At 29.6% G+C, this 19,517-nt stretch overlaps 1 pseudogene; it reads left to right on the forward strand.

Moving 5' to 3' along the window:
* Positions 1-932: 932 nt before the first annotated feature.
* Positions 933-1,857, forward strand: LOC148573205 (putative methyltransferase At1g29790 pseudogene; annotated as a pseudogene).
* The last annotated feature ends 17,660 nt before the right edge of the window (positions 1,858-19,517 follow it).

A 19,517-nucleotide genomic window follows, 5' to 3' on the forward strand; every position in this document is an offset into this window, starting at 1 on the left:
GAGGAGAATGAAGAGGAGGAGGAAGGCGAATCTCTGTTGCTGTTTTCGTTCGTTTCTGGTTGTTCCTTGCCAAATCTTCTCGCGATTCTTCTCCAGTAGTGGTTTTCGCAAAAAACGTGATTGAAGTTTGAGTGATTTTGAGAGAGATTTGAAGAGAAGGAGCGGTTTTGTGTTGAGGAAGAAGTAACGTTTTTTCATAATAAGTGCGAAATAACGAAGGGTTTTCGAATGCGTATTTTCACTCGTCATTCATGTGCGTGACTCTATTTGGACTTGGACCAACTTGGTTACATGGTTATATAGATGTGTAGCACGCCCGTTTTAAAAGTAATGCATCCTTAAATGCTCCTTACTAAGTAAGGAGTGTTACACTTTTTGTTAATTAAATAAATATTCATAATTTATACTTCTAACTTTAAAAGACATTACACTTTTTATAAAATTTATAATATTAAATATTCATAATTTTAAATATTCATAAAATTTAAAATTTAAAACTAAACTTTAATGTATGAAATTTATACTTCTAAATTCAAAAGACATTACACTTTTTATTTTATTTAAAACATATGAGCATTTGTCCTAAAATTCTCATTTTATTATAAATATATCTATTATGAATGCTCTACACGGTAACTGTATTTTAAATTTTAGAGAAAAGGACAAATTAGTCCCTGACTTTTCATCCTGCAGACATTTTAGTCCCTGACCATTAGAAAATACTTTTAAGTCCCTGACATCCTTAAAAGTTGGACGGATCAGTCCCTCCGTCCATAAGCCACCGTCAGACCCAACGAAAAAGGTTGACGTGGCTTCCCCTCTACTTACCTAGCATCATGGCTTTCCACGTGGCATGTTAGTGGGATGGAGCTTTTGAAAAATGGACACATAAGTCCCTGTGACTCAAAACGACGTCGTTTTGAAAAATAGCTTTAGCGTTCACCATAATGACACTGAACTTTGTTCTTCTGATGGCAATGGTGGCCACCAACATCCTCTCACTCTATCACCTCTCTTCAACTCTCCAATCTCCAAAATCCCCCAAACCACCCATTCTCGTCCCCGACCAGCTCCACACAATACATGCCACCATCAACCACCTCACGCGTCTCCAACACTCCACTGACACAACCACCACCTCCTCCACCATCCAACCAGATCTACTCCTATACTCCCCCACCTCAACCCATAGCCTCTTCCTGCCATAACCACCCTGACCTCCTCCACAAGTACATGTCCTACACTCCCTTCTCCCTTTGCCCCTCCGACTCCGACCTCGCTCGCCGAATCTCTTATCCTCCGTGGCTGGCACCCCCTCCCCCGCCGCCGCTACTTCTCCCGAACCGCGCCGCACAAACCCTCATCCCTTCTCCCTCAAGACCCTTTCCCTTCTTCACTCTCCGATTCCTCTGTAATTTGGGACTATTACCCTTGCAAATCCTTCGATTGCTTCCACCGCCAAAACCCTAATCTAGGCTTCAACCCTACCTCCGACTATGAGTGTGGGTGCACCATACAGCGAGGCGGTGGCGCTGAAGGGGCTTGTGCCACTTCACGTGCCGCTGCAGTAGTGGCTGCCGGTGTTCGACGGAGCGGTGGACCTTGTGCGGTGCGGGTGTGCCGTGAACCGGTGGATTCTGGTGACAATGATGGAGTTCTTGCTGTTTGATGTGGATATGGTTTTGAGAGGTGGAGGGTACTTGTGGATTGACAGATTCTTTAGCAAAGGGGTGGACCTATATGCGCCATTAATTGGGAAATTAGGTTATAAGAAGGTGAAGTGGGCCGCTGGAAAAGAATGCTAAGGTTTTTCTCACTGCATTGTTGCAGAAGCCTACTTCAAGATTATCAACTTAAAGCTTGCTTCTTTACTTCTTCACTAACACAACCTGGTAGGATCTAACTACCTATCTTGCTACTTGGAAAGTTAACATCTTAATTAGTTAAAATTAAATTAGTTGCATGTTTCAAACACACTCAAAGTCAAAATGTTCATGTACTCCAATATACTGTTGCATAAGATAATTTCTCTAATGTGAGAGTTGAAATACTGGTTAACCTGATTCATTAAAAAAAAATATCAACATTTGGTACTTCATAACTAGCACAAACCACACCTGTTTAACGGCATAGCCCCATGTAATTAGAATCCAACGTCGTTTTGAGCAACAGGGACTTATGTGTCCATTTTTCAAAAGCTCCATCCCACTAACGTGCCACGTGGGAAGCTGTGATGCCAGGAAAGTAGAGGGAGAGCCACGTCAGTCTTTTCCGTTGGGTCTAACGGTGGCTTATGAACGGAGGAATTGATCCGTCCAACTTTTAAGGACGTCAGGGACTTAAAAGTATTTTCTAATGGTCATGGATTAAAATGTCCGCGGAGTAAAAAGTCAGGGACTAATTTGTCTTTTTTTCTAAATTTTAAATAAATAGAATCAGTCAATCTAGCTGAATAAGCTAGGAGTTAGACTCTTGAATATAAATAGCCCTCTTTAAAATTTTATGTACATATTAATCATTAATAAAGTCATATCTTATTCTCCCTATTCTCTTTCATCTTTCTTTTCCCCTCTCAACCCTAATATTTATTGAGAAAGTCTAGGAGGCTAGCATTTTTGTTGAAATCTGGTCAGCATTTAACCATCAAAAGAAAAATGATTAATCCTACACTATTAAATGTCATCTCACATCATTAAAAATATTGATGATGGCTAATTAATAGCTAAACATTACAAATTCTGCTGGTCCCTAACATTCCACATATTTATTTTCATAACACGATGCCTTCTAAGGCTAAATAATTTTTTTTTCTCTTCTATCCACTTTATTCTTCTAATTTTTTTTATGCCATGGCTTGTGATCATCTATACAATACAGTAATTTTTTTATATCATGGCCTATGATCGTCTTTTATGACATGTGATCGTCTTTTATGGCTATGTAATTTTTTTTATGCCATGGCCTGTGTTACCTATACACATTGATGACTAATTTTTTTTTTTTATGCAATGCAAGCAACCCATTTTTCTTTTTCTTATTTCTTTTGACTACGTAATTCATTCACCAATAATTGTTTTGTTTGTAATTCTTTAAAAATTTGGCAAAGTATTGCAAACACGTTATTTAATAATTTTTTTATTGCTTATAACTTATATTTATCATCGTTCTTGTTTATTTTATAATTAATTTTTTTGGTTCTTACCTTTTTCTTTTATTCATTTTAGATTGTTTATTTTTTATATAATAATTTTTTTAATATTAATATCATTCTTCGAAATGAATGATAACATTTCTCGAAATGAATGATAATTAATCATATTATAAACATAATTATTTTCTGAAGTGAATGATAATTAATTATATAAATAATTATTTTCTAAAGTGAATGATAAATAATTTTTTTAAGGAAATATACATTAAAATATTATTTTTTAAGTGAAAATATAGCACCTGTAGTGTTAGTATCATAATTTTATTTTCATTCTCAACAATGAATATATAATTTAATAATTTATTTAAATTATTTTTATTATCTTAAAAGAAATAATATCTTTTATCAATTTCCTGAAACAAGTTGGTTTATTTTTTTTTTACTTATCTTTCTTTTTATATGAATTATTAATATTATTATTCTTAATTATTTACTAGCTTTTATTTATTTTGTTAATAGATTTATCATGTCAAATTTGTAAAAGTTTGAATTTTTCGCTCTTGATTTAATGGGCAAAAATTATTTAGAATGGACACTTGATGCTGAAATGTATTTGGTATCCAAAAAGCTTGGTGAGAATACTATATAAAAAAGAACTAGAATCCTCAAGCAAAGATAAGGCTAAGGCACTTATTTTTTTTACGTCATCACCTTCATAAAAGGGTTAAAAGTAGAATACTTGACTGTTAAAGATTCACAAGAATTATGGGTGAATTTGAAAGAAAGATATGAACATTAGAAGACTGTTCTTTTGCCTAAAGCTTGTCATAAGAGGATACATCTAAGACTACAAGATTTTAAAATAGTCTGTGAATATAATTCTACACTTTTCAAAATAAATTCTCAACTGAAATTGTGTGGCAAAAAAGTCACAGATGAGGACTTAATGAAATTTTTTTTTCACAATCCACGCTTCTAACGTACTGTTAGAACAACATTATCGTGAAAAGGGTTATAAAAGGTATTCTGATCTAATAGATTGTCTCCTATTGGCAGAACAAAATAACAAATTGTTAATGAAAAATCATGAAGTTCGTTCTACTAGTTCAACTGCTTTCCCTGAAGTGAATGCGGTATATCGTGAACCTAAAAGAAACCATGGCCAGAATAACAGTCGAAACCGTGGTCGTGGCCGTGGACGTGGACGGGGCAAATGGATCAATAGGGTTCCCACTCATAACAGGGAATAAACATGCATGAGAAGCGTGCTCTGAGCCATAATGTGAAAATTTTGTGCTATCGATGTGGATTAAAAGGTCATTAGTCACGTATAATACTTAGAGATTAAAAATATTTTATCTCTCTTGTTACAAAGGAAACAAATGTAAGTACGATTGTTGGTAGCGCAAAAATAATTGAAGGCTCCGGAAGAGCTACTATAGTATTGCATAAAGGAACCAAGTTGTTTATAAATAATGCATTACTATCAAGTAAGTCTCATAGAAACTTACTATGTTTTAAAGATATCCGCCAAAATGGATATCATGTAGAAATTGCAAGAGAAGAAAATAATGAATATCTCTATATTACAACTATAAAATCAGGAAAAAAAAATGTGTCTTAGAAAAACTACCCGCTCTCTCTTTTGGTTTGTACTATACTACTATTAACAATGTGGAATCACATGCCATAATAAATCAGAAGTTTACAAATATAAATATATTTACAATTTCGCATGACTAGTATGTACTGTTTGTTCTCAAAGAAAATTTATTACAAGACCATCACAAAAAAAAAATTGGGATTGAATCACTATCTTTTCTGGATCGTATTTAGGGTGATATATGTGGACTCATTCACCCCATGTAGGCCGTTTAAATATTTCATGGTTTTAATAGATGCATATTCATGATGGCCCCTTGTTTGTTTACTATCAACTCGCAATATGGCATTTGCGAGATTGCTAGTTCAAATAATTAAATTAAAAACTCATTTTCCAAACTATGTTATAAAGACAATACGTCTTGATAATGCTAGTGAATTTAAATCTCAAGCATTTAATGATTATTATGTGTCAACTGAAATTATAATAGAAGAACCTGTTACTCATGTACACACTCAAAATGGTCTAGCAGAATCATTAATTAAGCACATTCAGTTAATAGCTAGACCATTATTTATGAGAATTAAACTGTCTGTTTCAGTGTGGGAGCATGCTATTTTGCATGCTGTAGCAGTTATACGTATTAGACTAACAAGTTATCTTAAATCCTTCCCATTACAATTGGCTTGCGGTTAGGAGCCAAATATTTCTCATCTTAGAATATTTGAATGTGCGGTCTATGTCCCAATTGCTCCACCACAACACACAAAAATTGGACTCAAAGAAGATTGGGAATATATGTTGGGTATGAATCTTTGTCAATTATAAAATATCTTGAACCCACGACTAGTGATTTATTTAAGGCAATATTTTCTGATTGTCACTTTGATGAAATAATTTTTCTAAAATTAGGGGCGAAAAAATAAGCAGTTGAAAAAGGAGATTACTTGTAATACATTGTCATTATCCCACTTAGATTCTCGCACTAGACAATGTGAACTAGAAGTACAAAAGTTAATTCATATGCAAAATATTGTAAATTAATTGCCAGATGCATTTACTGACCTAAAGAGAGTAACCAAATCTCACATTCTAGTTGCAAATACACCAGCAAAAAAAAAGGGTCTCAGAAGGACAAGTTGTTAGTACAAATGAAAGCAATCCACGCTAGAAGACCAATGGATTCTAAGGATAAAAATTACCAAAAACAGAGAGAGATAGTTAATCATGATGGTTATAATATAAAGGCAAGTACTCAAAAGGAGATCCCGAGACATAAATATTGATGAAACTTCTGAAGAGGTTCAGGTACCAAAAAATGAAGAGATCTCAATAAGTTATGTCACTACCGAAAAAATATGGGATCAAAAGAATACTGTTGTTGACAATGTTTTTGTGTATAATATTGTTGTTGAATTAGTAAAGCAAGATGAGGATCATCAGCCAGAATCTGTCAAAGAATATAGACAGAGAGATGATTGGTTAAAATAGAAAGACGTAATTCAAGCTGAATTAATTTCTCTTAGAAAATATGAAGTTTTTGGTCCTATAGTTAAAACACCTAAAAGTATAGAACCAGTGGCATACAAGTGGGTTTTCGTGCGTAAACGCAATAAAAAAATGAAATAGAAAGATATAAAACACGATTAATAGTACAAGAATTCTTACAAAAACCTGGTATTGACTATATGAAAACATGTTCTTTTGTGGTAGATTCAATTGCATTAAGATATCTTATTAGTCTGGCAATGCATACAAAACTTGACATGCGTCTAATGGATGTTGTTACAGCCTATTTATACGACTCAATTGACAAAGAAATTTATATGAAAGTCTCTGAAGGATTCAAAGTGCCTGAAGCATATAATAATTCTCCAGAAATTTGTTCAGTAAGACTTCAAAAATTCTTGTATGGATTAAAATAATTTGGACTTATGTGGTATAAAGGTCTCAGTGAATACTTATTGAAAGATGGATACAAAAATGACCGTGTATACTCATGTATGTTCATAAAGAGATTTGAATACAAATTTGTTATTATTGCAGTATATGTTGATGATTGAAACATCATTGGATCATTCAAAGAGATTCCAAAAACTGTAAATTATTTAAAAAGAGAAATTTGAAATAAAAGATCTTGACAAGACAGTTTTTCCTTGGTTTACAAATTGAACGCTTGAAAGATAGTATATTCATCTATCAGTCAACTTATATTGAGAAACTTTTGAAAAAATTTTATATAGACAAGGCGCACCCATTGAGTACTTCAATGGTAGTGAGATCATTAGATATAGATAAAGATCTATTTCGACCTTGTGAAAGTAATGAAGAGATCATTGGTTCTGAAATACCTTATCTTAGTGCTATTGGTGTACTAATGTATCTCGCTAACAATACAAGACCAGATATAGCATTTTCAGTAAATTTGTTATCGAGATTTAGTTCTTATCCGACTAGAAGACATTGGAATGGTGTCAAACATATATTAAGATACCTTCAAAGATCTATTGATAAGGGCTTATTTTACTCTAATGAAACAACATTTCAATTAGTTGGGATATGCAGATGCATATTTTCTTTCTGATCCACAAAAATGTAGGTCACAAATAGGTTATCTATTCATAAGTAGAGGAACAGCTATATCTTGACGCTCAACAAAGCAAACTATAGCTGTAACCTCCTCAAATCTTGTAGAAATATTGGCAATTCGTGAAGCAACTCGAGAATGTGTTGGGTTTAGGTCAATCATCCAATATGTTCACGATATGTGTGGTTTACCGATGATATACGAAGATAACCCTGCTTGCATACATCAACTAAAGGAAGGATACATAAAAGGAGATAGAACAAAACATATCTCACCAAAACTCTTCTATTCTCATGATCTTCAACAAAGTGGTGATGTAGATATTTAGCAAATTCATTTCAATAATAATTTAGCATATTTGTTCACTAAAGCACTATTTACCTCAATATTTAAGAAGTTAGGATACAAAGTTGGAATGTGCCAACTAAGAGATATCAAGTGATGTAATTATTAGGAGTAATACAGATTGTACTCTTTTTCTTAACTATGATTTTTATCCCACCGAATTTTTTCTGGTAAAATTTTTAATAAGATAGTTACCTAACGTATTATCACTAGAAACATCCAAAAAAGAGTGTTATAAATATATCTGTTATAGATGCTCTAAACTATAACTGCATTTTAAATTTTAAATTTTAAATAAATAGAATCAGTCAACTTAATTAAATCACTTAGGAGTTAGACCCTTAACTATAAATAACCCTCTTTAAAATTCTATATACATATCAATCATTAATAAAAGTATTTTTTATTTTCTCTATTCTCTTTTATCTTTTTTCTCTCCTCAAATTCTCATCTTTATTTTTATAATATATAGTTAATATATAATTAACCTTTGACCGGTAAACTTAAAATGGTCAAGTCCAAATAAATGGAATAAACTCATTTGACAGTTGACACACACATTTAAAAATTTTAGAAATATTTAATTATTTTTATTTTTTTTGTACAAATTATTTTTATTTATTTACTTTTTTATTAAAACTTTTAATTTTTATTTTTTATTTTTTTTGGTTGATAGATTGGACGTCTTCAATTCTAGACATTATCCATTCACACACACGACACTCACACACACAATTCAGATTCTATCATACCCAACTATAGCTGGGAATCGAAAAACCGCTAATGACTCTCGGGCCAGTCCACTTTCTCTAGATATCTGATTGCACACAACAAAAGTAATAATAGCACACACCAACTGGATTAAAATCTCTCTCTTAGCTTGATATTGTTGAAGTTGATATTGGGCTTGATTCATTATATCATTTCTTTATAACACGTTCGTCCAATGCAAAAAAAAAAATATATAAATTTAACGGTTGAAAAGAGAGAGAGAGAGAAAATGAGAAGGTAGATTAATAATTTCATAAGAAAAAATGAGAATACACTAATAATTTTATGAAAAAATTTAATGGTTAACTAAGTAAATTAACCAATGACTAAATTTTTGAGTCATTTTATCAAACAAAGTATATTTTTGGAAGCTCATTTTGACATTATTATATTTTAGAAGTCATTTTGTCAAAATTTAAAATTTTTTGAGTCGCAAAATGATTATTTTAGAATAAAATAATGATTAGCTGTTCAAATTGTTATTATTTCTTTTTTCATTTTAATCCTTACGGGAAAATGCTGGTTAACATATATGGGTTTAAGTAGTTTAAAATATCACAAAATTATTAGTATGACACTTAATTAGTTAAAATAGAGAATAAAAATTTTGTCAAGACGCATTAATTTTTCAATAATTTAAAAAATAAAAAATACGGTTATTATGAGAAATATTATAAAATGTGAAATGCTTTATGAATAAGTGTTTTTTGTAACTAAGTCTTTAAATGATCATTGGGTGTTTTTTAAAAAAAAATAAGAGAAACACAAATTTAATGGAACCAATTATAGAACTTTTTATAACCGATACAAAAATATTTGGGAAAAGAAAAACAAAATGTTTAAAAGACAACACAAAATTTCTTGCATAGAAACATAGAAATTTTGTATAAAAAGAAGAAGAAACATATTGAGAAATAAAAAAATAGAAAAAACAGCAACAAAAGAAGTGAGGAAGAAGAAAAAAGAACCCAAATTAGAGAGAAAAAAGAAGGAAGAGGAGGAGACAAGAAGAAGAATGTAAAGGAAAAAAATGTTTATTTTTTTAATTTTTTTAGAACACTTAATTAAAAGATTAATTAAATAAAAGAACGTGCTCAATTTCACGTTATGAGAAGTGAAACTACATGCAATTTGAGATCGAAACATGATTGGTACCACTAAGGTATGGACATGTATTTTGATAGCAATGCTTCTCCAAATTGTGTCTTGGCAACAACCCCAAGCAAAGCAACCAAGCAACACTTGAGTTTGAGGTCTTTGTTAGTTGGTGAGTGGACTACACACATTTTGGTCCTTTGCACCCTTTATGGGACCATTTCACACCAAATAAAAATTAAGTTCAATTTCAACTAACTTGAATTGGTCGAGTGGTCAGTTCACTTGTTCGCTTAAACAAGTGTCAAGAGTTCGAATCTTGTCTTGTGTATGCAGCAATCCGTTAGCCAATGACAAACTTTTAAATGAAACTCAGATTCACAATGTGAGCGGCAAAAAAAAAAAAAAGTTCAATTTCAAGTTTTCTCTATCATATATAACATGTTAACACCACAAAAATGACCTAATTGGTTGATACCATGGCATCTAGTGTTGATTCACTTGATTGGTCAGCTTTCAACCTATGATTGCCACAGCTTGAATTCAATTTCAGGCTACTTTATTAGAGAGTGTGTGGTTCATGTTTTGGGATACAAACTATGGAATCAGAAGTATATAATAGAGAGGAATTTCTGATGTTTCTTTTTTAAAATATAAAAGCTAATTAGAAATTATTTTTCTTTTTTATTCTAAATATCTTTTTTCTCTTCTTCTTATTTATAAATAATCTCATGAAAAATTCGTTTATATGTAAATGTTATTGACTTATATTTTTAAATAACTTCTCATTTTCGATCAATTTTATCAATCTAATCAGTAAATTATATCTTATTACGGAAATGTTTGGTAACAAAAGAAAATCAACTAAAAACAGTCATAACTTGCCTTATTTAGCATTTATTAATTGTTGCGATAATTAATTAATACTAAATAAGACAAGTTCTAGCTGTTTTTTTTTGTCTACCTAACATTACCCATCTTATTATAATGTTTCGTTCTCGATAAATTTTATCAAGTCAATCGGTAAATTATGTCTTATTATAATGTTAATCAATTTTTTTTGTATAGGAAAAATTAAGATATAAGTAATTATGTGATCAATTATTTGTGAATATTTACCACTATATATCCTCACCCTTCCAACTCCAAGCATGCATCAAAGTTTAATAGAAATTGGGATAGTGTTAGCTTTAAGGCTAAGATTGTCTTCATATGTGTTAAGATCATGGGACTAGGGTTGTGAGAAGCTACATATGGTTTTCAATGTTGGGTGTGAGAATTTTGTGATGGATTGATTTGGTAGTTAGGATATGGGCATAGGCCATAGCTAGCTAGGTAGTTATGGTGTTATATCCATTATTCCATTTTGCATTGAGGAGACAGCATGGTTTGATGTAGACATAGTAAAATCTTCTTGATTCTTGCTTCTTGTTTTGTTTATGTTTTGTTTGCTTTGGAAGAGAACAAGCATTGGGGTGGGGTTTCCAAATCCAATTATGAGGCTCTCACATAGTATCTAAAGTTGGACATTTTGGGTCCAACAAAACTATGCCCTTGGTCCCAAGGCACTTGGAAATGATTTTTATATAATCAGTAGCAAACCTTTAAATAAAATTCTGATTCATAATAAATTAGTTCTTTACTTATTGTTGGGCTTGGAATTACGGTGAAAAACTAAAAAAAATATGTTCATAAATAAATGAAGATATATAAAAAAAAAAAACTTTTTTTTTAACTAATGTGATCATGTATGATTATACATTTACAATTTTTTTTAAAATAGTGATAATAATAATAAATAGAAATGGAATCCTTAGAAGAATTTGCTATAATTATATTATGACAAATTAATAACGTAATTAAGAAAAAATATTACATGTTGAACTTCTAACTTGAATTTTTTTTTCTTGGAAAAGATTGCTATGAGTTTTGGGATTTGGATGGATATATTAAATTCTATTAGGTTAATTTTTAAAGTTCTCCAAACCTAAGATAATAACTGAATCATTGACATTTAGTTCAAGAAAGATGAACTCATTTTACTAAATCACACATTCTACGTATTTGTCAAAATAGAAGGATGAATTAGATCAAGTACAAAAAAGTAGACATAAACAGTGTCAGGAATAATATTAGATAAATAGATAGTACAATATATTAATCACAATTATTATTTTCATTATTTCATATATACATTAATAATTGTCGCATCTTTGTAGTTATGAGTGACCTTTCTTGTCTCTATTAAGCAAATCAATATTGCAAGTGCAATTATCATTTTCCACGTGTTTAATTAAAATAATATCAAAGTATCAAACTACCTTAATCAATCATTCTTACTGAAAACTGACACACATGTAGGCACTAAAATCCTTTATGTAATTCTCGTATAATAATCATATAATTAATATTATATGAAAGCATAAAATAACCAAATAAATACGTATTCCATCAAACGAAAAAAGAAATAAATGCTTATTATTATTTATTTTATCATAATAATGATATAATCAAAACAATAGTACAAGCAAAGAAAACAATTTAAAAAAAATTAACATATGAATATATTTAGATATCTAAAATTTAAAACATATTAATCAAGATTTTAATAACTTAATTAACACGTTAAAAACTATATTTATTCAAAAGTATTTTCTTCTCATTTAAATGTTTAAAAATATTGCATAATATATTTATTATTAATACGACTCCTGTGGGCTAATTTTTTTACATATTATCAAAATATGAGTATAATACAGGGATATTATGCTAATTTAGTATAATGCAACAATATGAAAATTAAAAATATAATAAAAAAATTGTTAGTAATGATTTTAAAATGGACAAAATGTTAAGAAAATGAGACTAATAATTTTAAAATAGGACAAAAAATATAAAAAAATGGGACTTACGATTTTAAGTAGGACAAAAATGTGTTTGAAATCTATACCATCATGAAATCGTTAGTGCCTATTTCCTTTTTTAAAAATTTTGAAATTATTTAATTCATAAACGTGAGTAACGATTTGTTTGTTAACTTTTTTATACATAGAATGCGTAATGTAATTTCTTGCAATTTTCGATCTATTCTCCTCTTTCTAATGCTCTTCTTCTACTTCTTATTCTTCTTATTATTTCTCTTCTTTTTTGTGTGCAAGCTATTTTTTTATTTCATATTTTCGGGTAAATTTTTTTTAAGTTTAATTACTCTGTTGATTCTTATGGTTTCGCGAAATTCTCAATTAGGTCCCTATACTTTTTTTCCTTTTAATTGGGTCACTGCACCAAATTCTTTTTTCAATTGAGTCCATATACTTTTTTTTCCTTTTATTTGAGTCCCTGCATCAATTTTTTTTTAGTTGGGTCCCTATACAATTAAGCCAATTACTACTAAGAGAGACCTAATTGAAAAAAAAATTGGTGCAGAGACCCAATTAAAAGAAAAAAAAAAGTATAGGAACCTAATTGAAAATTTCGCAAAACTATAAAGACCAATAGACTAATTAAACTTTTCTTTAATGCTAATTTTGTTTTCTCATTTATTGCATATACATTATCCATTTTTGCTAAGATATCATCAAATTTTCATCATGGATAAGGGTAATGTTTTTGGGTCAATTAATATGGTCATTGAAAAAAATAAATAAATAATTGTAGAATTGTCAAAGCGCATACAAAAAGAAAAAGGAAACCGTCTATTTCTTGAGATAGAAATTATATTGTTGCCTCTTAAAAGATGTGAGTTCGAGTCAAATGATTTAAAAGTACTTAAATAAATATAGTCTCAAATAAAAAAAATAAGAAGACTTTGTTAAAAATAATTAATTAAAATAATTATACATTCATACAATAGTAGTATAGTATAATTGGCATACTTTATAATAAAAAAAATTTTAGTTAATGCTAAATTAATTTGATTTGTTATTTTAAGGACAAATAATTATAATTATCCATGGTGATTTCAAAGCAAAACATTAATAAAACTTTTTAGTACAACTAATAATATATTTTCCCCTTTTTATATAGATATTTTATTACGTTGTTAATAAAAAAATTAATACAATTAATAATATTTTAAAGAATTTAGTTTTTGTTTATTAATAAATTAAATAATAAGAATAATGATAATTACGCCAAGTATTATAATTACATAAAATATTGTCAATTATAATTATACACTCATATAATAGTAATAACAATAGGACTGTTCTATTTTAAAATAAAAAATATTTTAATTAATGTAATAAGTATTTATTTTAAGAACAAATAATTAAATTATGCACGATTGATATATAATCTAATTAATATATGACAGATTTCTTTTAAATAATAAATTTCTTTCATATTAATGTTTATTAACATTAATTTACTTAATTGATTAAAATAATTCTTTATTCATACAATATAGGATTATTTTGGTGAACTTATAAGAAAATATCTTTTTTTTAAAGATTTTACAAAAAATAAAAGTAATTTTATGTTTGGATATCTCATGTAAAAAAAAATTTATCTATCAATGATGTTTGAGAATAACAATAAAAAAGTATTTTTTTTTATTTATTTATTACGTGAAAAACATCTTTTTTTTTAAAGAAAAAAGATCTTTTAAAAAAAATATAAATTGTAACTTCTCAAAAAAGATTTTTTTTATTTTTCTAGTATTTTTACTTTTACTACTAAAAATTTACTAAATACACTAAAATATAAAAAAGGATATTTTTTCAATAAAAAAAATTATTTTTTATTAACTTAATAACGCTCAAATAAGCACATAATAGTATAACGAAAATGTTTGGTGACCAAATAAAATTAGGCAAAAACAGCCATAACTTATCTTATTTAGCATTTATTAATTATTGCAACAATTAATGAATGCTAAATAAGGCAAGTTCTGATGGTATTTTTTGTCTCCCTAGCATTACCCTATAATAGGATTGTTATACTTTAAAATAGAAAAAGAAAATTTTAATTAATGCTAAATAGATTTGATTATCTATTTTAAGAATAAATAATTATAATTATGCATGATTGATTTATAATATTAATAATATAAAAAAATTTAAATGATAGTTTTTTTTTCATATTAATTTTTTGTCATCAATTTTATGTAATTGATTAAAATAATTATGCATTTATATAATAATATTATAAGAGGATTGATATACTTTAAAATAAAAAAAATAAAATTTTAATTAATACTAAATTAATTTAATGATATATCTTAAAAGCAATTAATTATAATAATGCATAATTGGTATATAATAAATAATAATAATATAATATACGTTAATTTATTTTTAAATAATAATTTTTTCCCTATCAATATTTCTTAACTTGAACTTACATCATTAAAATAAGGGATAAGTATGGTTTTGGTCCCTAAAGTTTAGCGCCAGAATCGAAACCGTCCTTCATCTAATTTTCGATATAAAATCGTCCTTAACGTTTTTTTTCATATTAAAATCGTCTTTTTTATTTTTTTGGACAAAAATACCCTCACCACTACCAACATAATTATTTCCTCCACCACCACCACCACCAACACCAACACCACCGCCACAACCTCCACCAACACCACCACCAGCACCACCAACACCACCACCCTCCTCCTCCCCCTCCCGTCTTCCCTTCCCAGCACCCCCACCCCCACCCCGCGTCACCCCCCTCCCCGTCTTCCCTTTCCAGCAACCCCACCCCCACACCCACCCCCACCGCGTCACCTCCCCCTCCCGGTTTTCCCTTCCCCCCACCCCTACCCGCGTCACCTCCCCCCTCCCCGTCTTCCCTTCCCCGCACCCCCACCCCCACCCCGCGTCCCCACCCCCTCCCCGTCTCCCCTTCCCCCCACCCCTTACCTCCACTTCCACCTCCACCTCAACCTCCACCTCCACCTCCACCAGAGAAGCAGAAACAGAAAGCAGAAAATCAACAAATCCAACACAAGCAAAAACAGAAAGTAACAAACCAACAAATCCAACACAAAGTCAAATCAACAAATTCAAGCACAAAGAAGCAGATGCAGAAGGTGAACGGCGACAGCAGCTGGGTGGTTCCTTTCCCCCACCTCCAATGCAGTGGCAGGAGAATGCATGAACGGCGACGTCTTCGTCTGGTCGTGGTTCCGGCGGCGGCTCGTGGGCGGACCGGTGATGGTGGCCCCAAAACGTGTTTTTTTTTTGTTTTTTTTGTTTTATTTTTTTATTAAAATAGAGGTAGTTTAGGTATTAAATTAAAAATTTTATTAAAAAGAACGATTTTAATACAAAAAAAAATGTTAATGACAATTTTAATTCGAAAATTACAAGAGGGACGATTTCGATTCTGAACCAAAACTTTAGGGACCAAAACCATACTTACCCCTTAAAATAATTATGCATTCATACCATGATAGTATAGTAGGATTGATATACTTTATAATAGAAAAATAAAATTTTAATTAATGCTAAATTAATTTGATTGCTATTTTAAAAACAATAATTAAAATCATGCTTGGTTGGTTTAAAGCAAAACGGTAATAAATTCCTTTAGTACAATTAATAATATATCTTTTCCTTTTTATACAGATATTTTATTATAATATTAATAAAAAAAATTTAGTACAACTAATAATATTTGCACGGATTTAGTTTGTGTGTATTTAATAATTTAGAAGTGTACAAAAACTAAGTTACTATTTATTATTAGTAGCATTTTTTAACTTAATTACTGAATTTTTTAAGTTATATTAGAAACCAATATAAATAAACTTATAAACTGACAAAAAAAAATTCATATTAAAAAAATAAAAAAATGACATATTCAAATTAAATAGACATAAAAAATTAATTTAAACTACCTTTTAAATTTTTCTAAAACTAATATAATCAAATCCTAATATTAGAACTAAACTATTTAAATAATATGTAAGCTATTTAAATTTATACCTTAGATTCATATATATTAGAGTCATTTTCGTAACGACAACAAAATAAAATAATGTCGTCATCTTGAACATTTTGAATTCATGCAAATTCAAACCATTCTCTTGTTAAGTAAGCATCAGCATTCACTATTCATGTAATGCGGCAAGGTATAGAACAATCATACCGAAAAACCGAATTGACTTTTATTTTCTCAATGGTCTTGCATTGACACACCAGTTAGATGATAGCTTTTAAAAAAAATTACAATATGCTAAAAAAATATTTTTATAGAAAATTTAAACATGGTACCAAATTTTCAAATTGCATATCTAAGTTTAACAAACTTCTTCAAAAACTAAACCTAAGATGAGGGAACTCAATCTCATTTTATGCTCCGTTTCAAAGATTTTCTAAAAAATATAGAAAGCACATAGAAGATAGAATTTAAACTTGGTCTGTCAAATTTCTTGAAATAATTGCTCAATAAAAAATCGAACTCCTCCTAAGAAAACTAACTTTATTCACCTTTTATTAGGTTAGTCATAATATACAAGTAGATCCAACCATCCTTTAATAAAATAGAGTTTATTGCCTCTTCATTGAACTCTTACATCCATGTAATTAGAACCCAAATCAGTAACTACAACTCAAGATAGTATTTAATGAATGTGATGCATTATAAACGATTACGACAAAAGACGACAATCGTGCTACAAAATTAGATAAATATTTTTAAATAAAAACAATTATCAAATGATCAAAAGAATAAGAGTATGGCTATATTAATAAAAAATTAAAAAATATTATAATTTATATTTTAAAAAATTAATTTCAATAAAAAAAGAATACGTTCTCACTCTATAAAATAGTCAAAGAATTAAAACTAATTAAAAAATTAAGTAAAATGTTTTGATTCTAATCTTACAGTCTTACACTCATAAACAATAAAAACTACTATATATAACATTTAATCATACGAGAATCAATACTAGAAATTGGACAAAGAATTAGCCACACGGATACTTTCCTAAAGTATTACTCACGTAAATCATATTAGTTATGTAGGTATGTTTATTAACACTGATAAATCTTGGTTCATGAAAAAATTATTTGTCTATTTCAGTATTTCTACTAAAATTGACTTACAGAAAATTTGAGTAATGTTTATGATTTCCATTAATTATTAAATGTATAAAATATGATTCATCCTATAATTAAATGACTATTATTTTTATTAGATAATAAAAAAAATATGATTTAGATTTATTAAAATGATTGATAATTAGTAGAATTTTAGTTATTAAATACTAATTTTCCTTTAATTCTAAAGAATATTTTTTTTTGAAATATTTTGAAAAAAAATATACATATTAAAATTAAAATACTCTAGCTATATCAGCATTTTTTACGTTAAAATATTACCTGTTGTGAGATAATATAATGATGATAATATACTGATATTTTTAATATTAATTTTACATAATTGATTAAAAGAATTATGCATTCATACAATTGTTTAACTTGCTGAAGATAATAATAAAAATTAGGTTAAATTACTATAATAAACTAAATTTCCTCCAAAATTATCTAGATTTTCCAAAACGAAAAAGGTTACCTGAATGTCCCAAGTTGCATTTCTATATAAATCAAATCTATTAGATTCGAATTGCATGCAAATAAAAATCGTGTATGAATCGAAACTAATGACTTCAAATTCAATATAAGCACTAAATCAAAACAATAAGATTCGATTTGTATTTGCATGTAAATTGAACCCATTCAGTTCGATTTAGACACGTGAAACAACTGCCCATGGTAAATCGAAACCTATAGATTCGATTTACAAGCAACATCTCCCTCAAATAGTTCGAATCTAATGGATTCGATTTATTCTTAATGTTGCTATATATACAAATCGAATTTCATTCATTTGAACTACAAAACATACAAATCTCATACCCAACCCCACCACCGAGATCCAAAATTTTCGGAAAGCCGCCCAGGAAAAATCGAAGCTGGACACATGGAGGACGACCCGAATTGTCTATATCGACTAGATGGAGTCGCGCATATTGCTGGCGCCATCCACCTCGAGGTTAGTGAAGAAAATTTTCTTTTTTAAACAAAGATTAGTCATTCTAGTAATGTTAACATAAATCGTGTGGTAGTTGGTTAGAATCTTTAATTAGGGATTAGGAAAAGTTTTTTTTTAATATAAGTGTATATTAGAAGTAGTAAGCTATTAGGTGGTTAGATTTTGATAAGTTGAATGGTACCTAAGAAGATTGTTTTGGAATGTAGGATATGTTAGATTTTGAAATTCTTAGTCTTATGTGCAACGAGACTTAGTTTATGAGTAGCGATAGCTATAAATTTCTTGAGTTCTTTGAAAAGAGTAATATAATTATTTTTTGTAATTGTGATTTTTTGAGTTGGATAGTTATGATTAGAAATGTTAGGATATGTTAGATTTTTTCAGTTTTTAAATCATTTTTGTATTCTCTCTGTAAACATGTGGGACTAAATGCTTTGTTTTTTTTAATGAAATTTGTTCATGAGTTATTCAGAGTTTTGTGTTTGGTTCGATTACTAAAGTTTGGGCGATATTGTAAACAAGTTTTTAAAGTTAGAGCATGCCATGTTTATCGTATGTGGATTTTCATGCATTGAAAATTTGTATTGTGATGGTTGTGATAACAAATTTTCTATCTTTATGCAGCCCCATCGCTGCATCAGTAGCATGAGACAGCAACACGGTATGCTGTTGGACGATAGGATCGTTCCGTACTTGCAGATAGTAGGTTTATACCATCTTGCAAGACTGAATGAGACATGGTTTCGACTGGACGAGCCATTGGTCAGTGTATTCGTGGAGAGATGGCAGTCTGAGACGCACACTTTTCACATGCCATTCGGGGAGTGCACGATCATGCTCCAGGATGTGACATACCAGTTAGGGCTCCCTATCGACGGTCAGTATGTCAATGGATACCTTACGGACTTTGTGCAACATATTGAGGGGGGCCGGCCAGCGTGGGTATGGTTTGAGGAGCTGTTGAGTGT

This window comes from Arachis ipaensis, chromosome B2 (assembly GCF_059453495.1).
Source record: "Arachis ipaensis isolate K30076 ecotype BB chromosome B2, ASM5945349v1, whole genome shotgun sequence".
Taxonomy (NCBI): domain Eukaryota; kingdom Viridiplantae; phylum Streptophyta; class Magnoliopsida; order Fabales; family Fabaceae; genus Arachis; species Arachis ipaensis.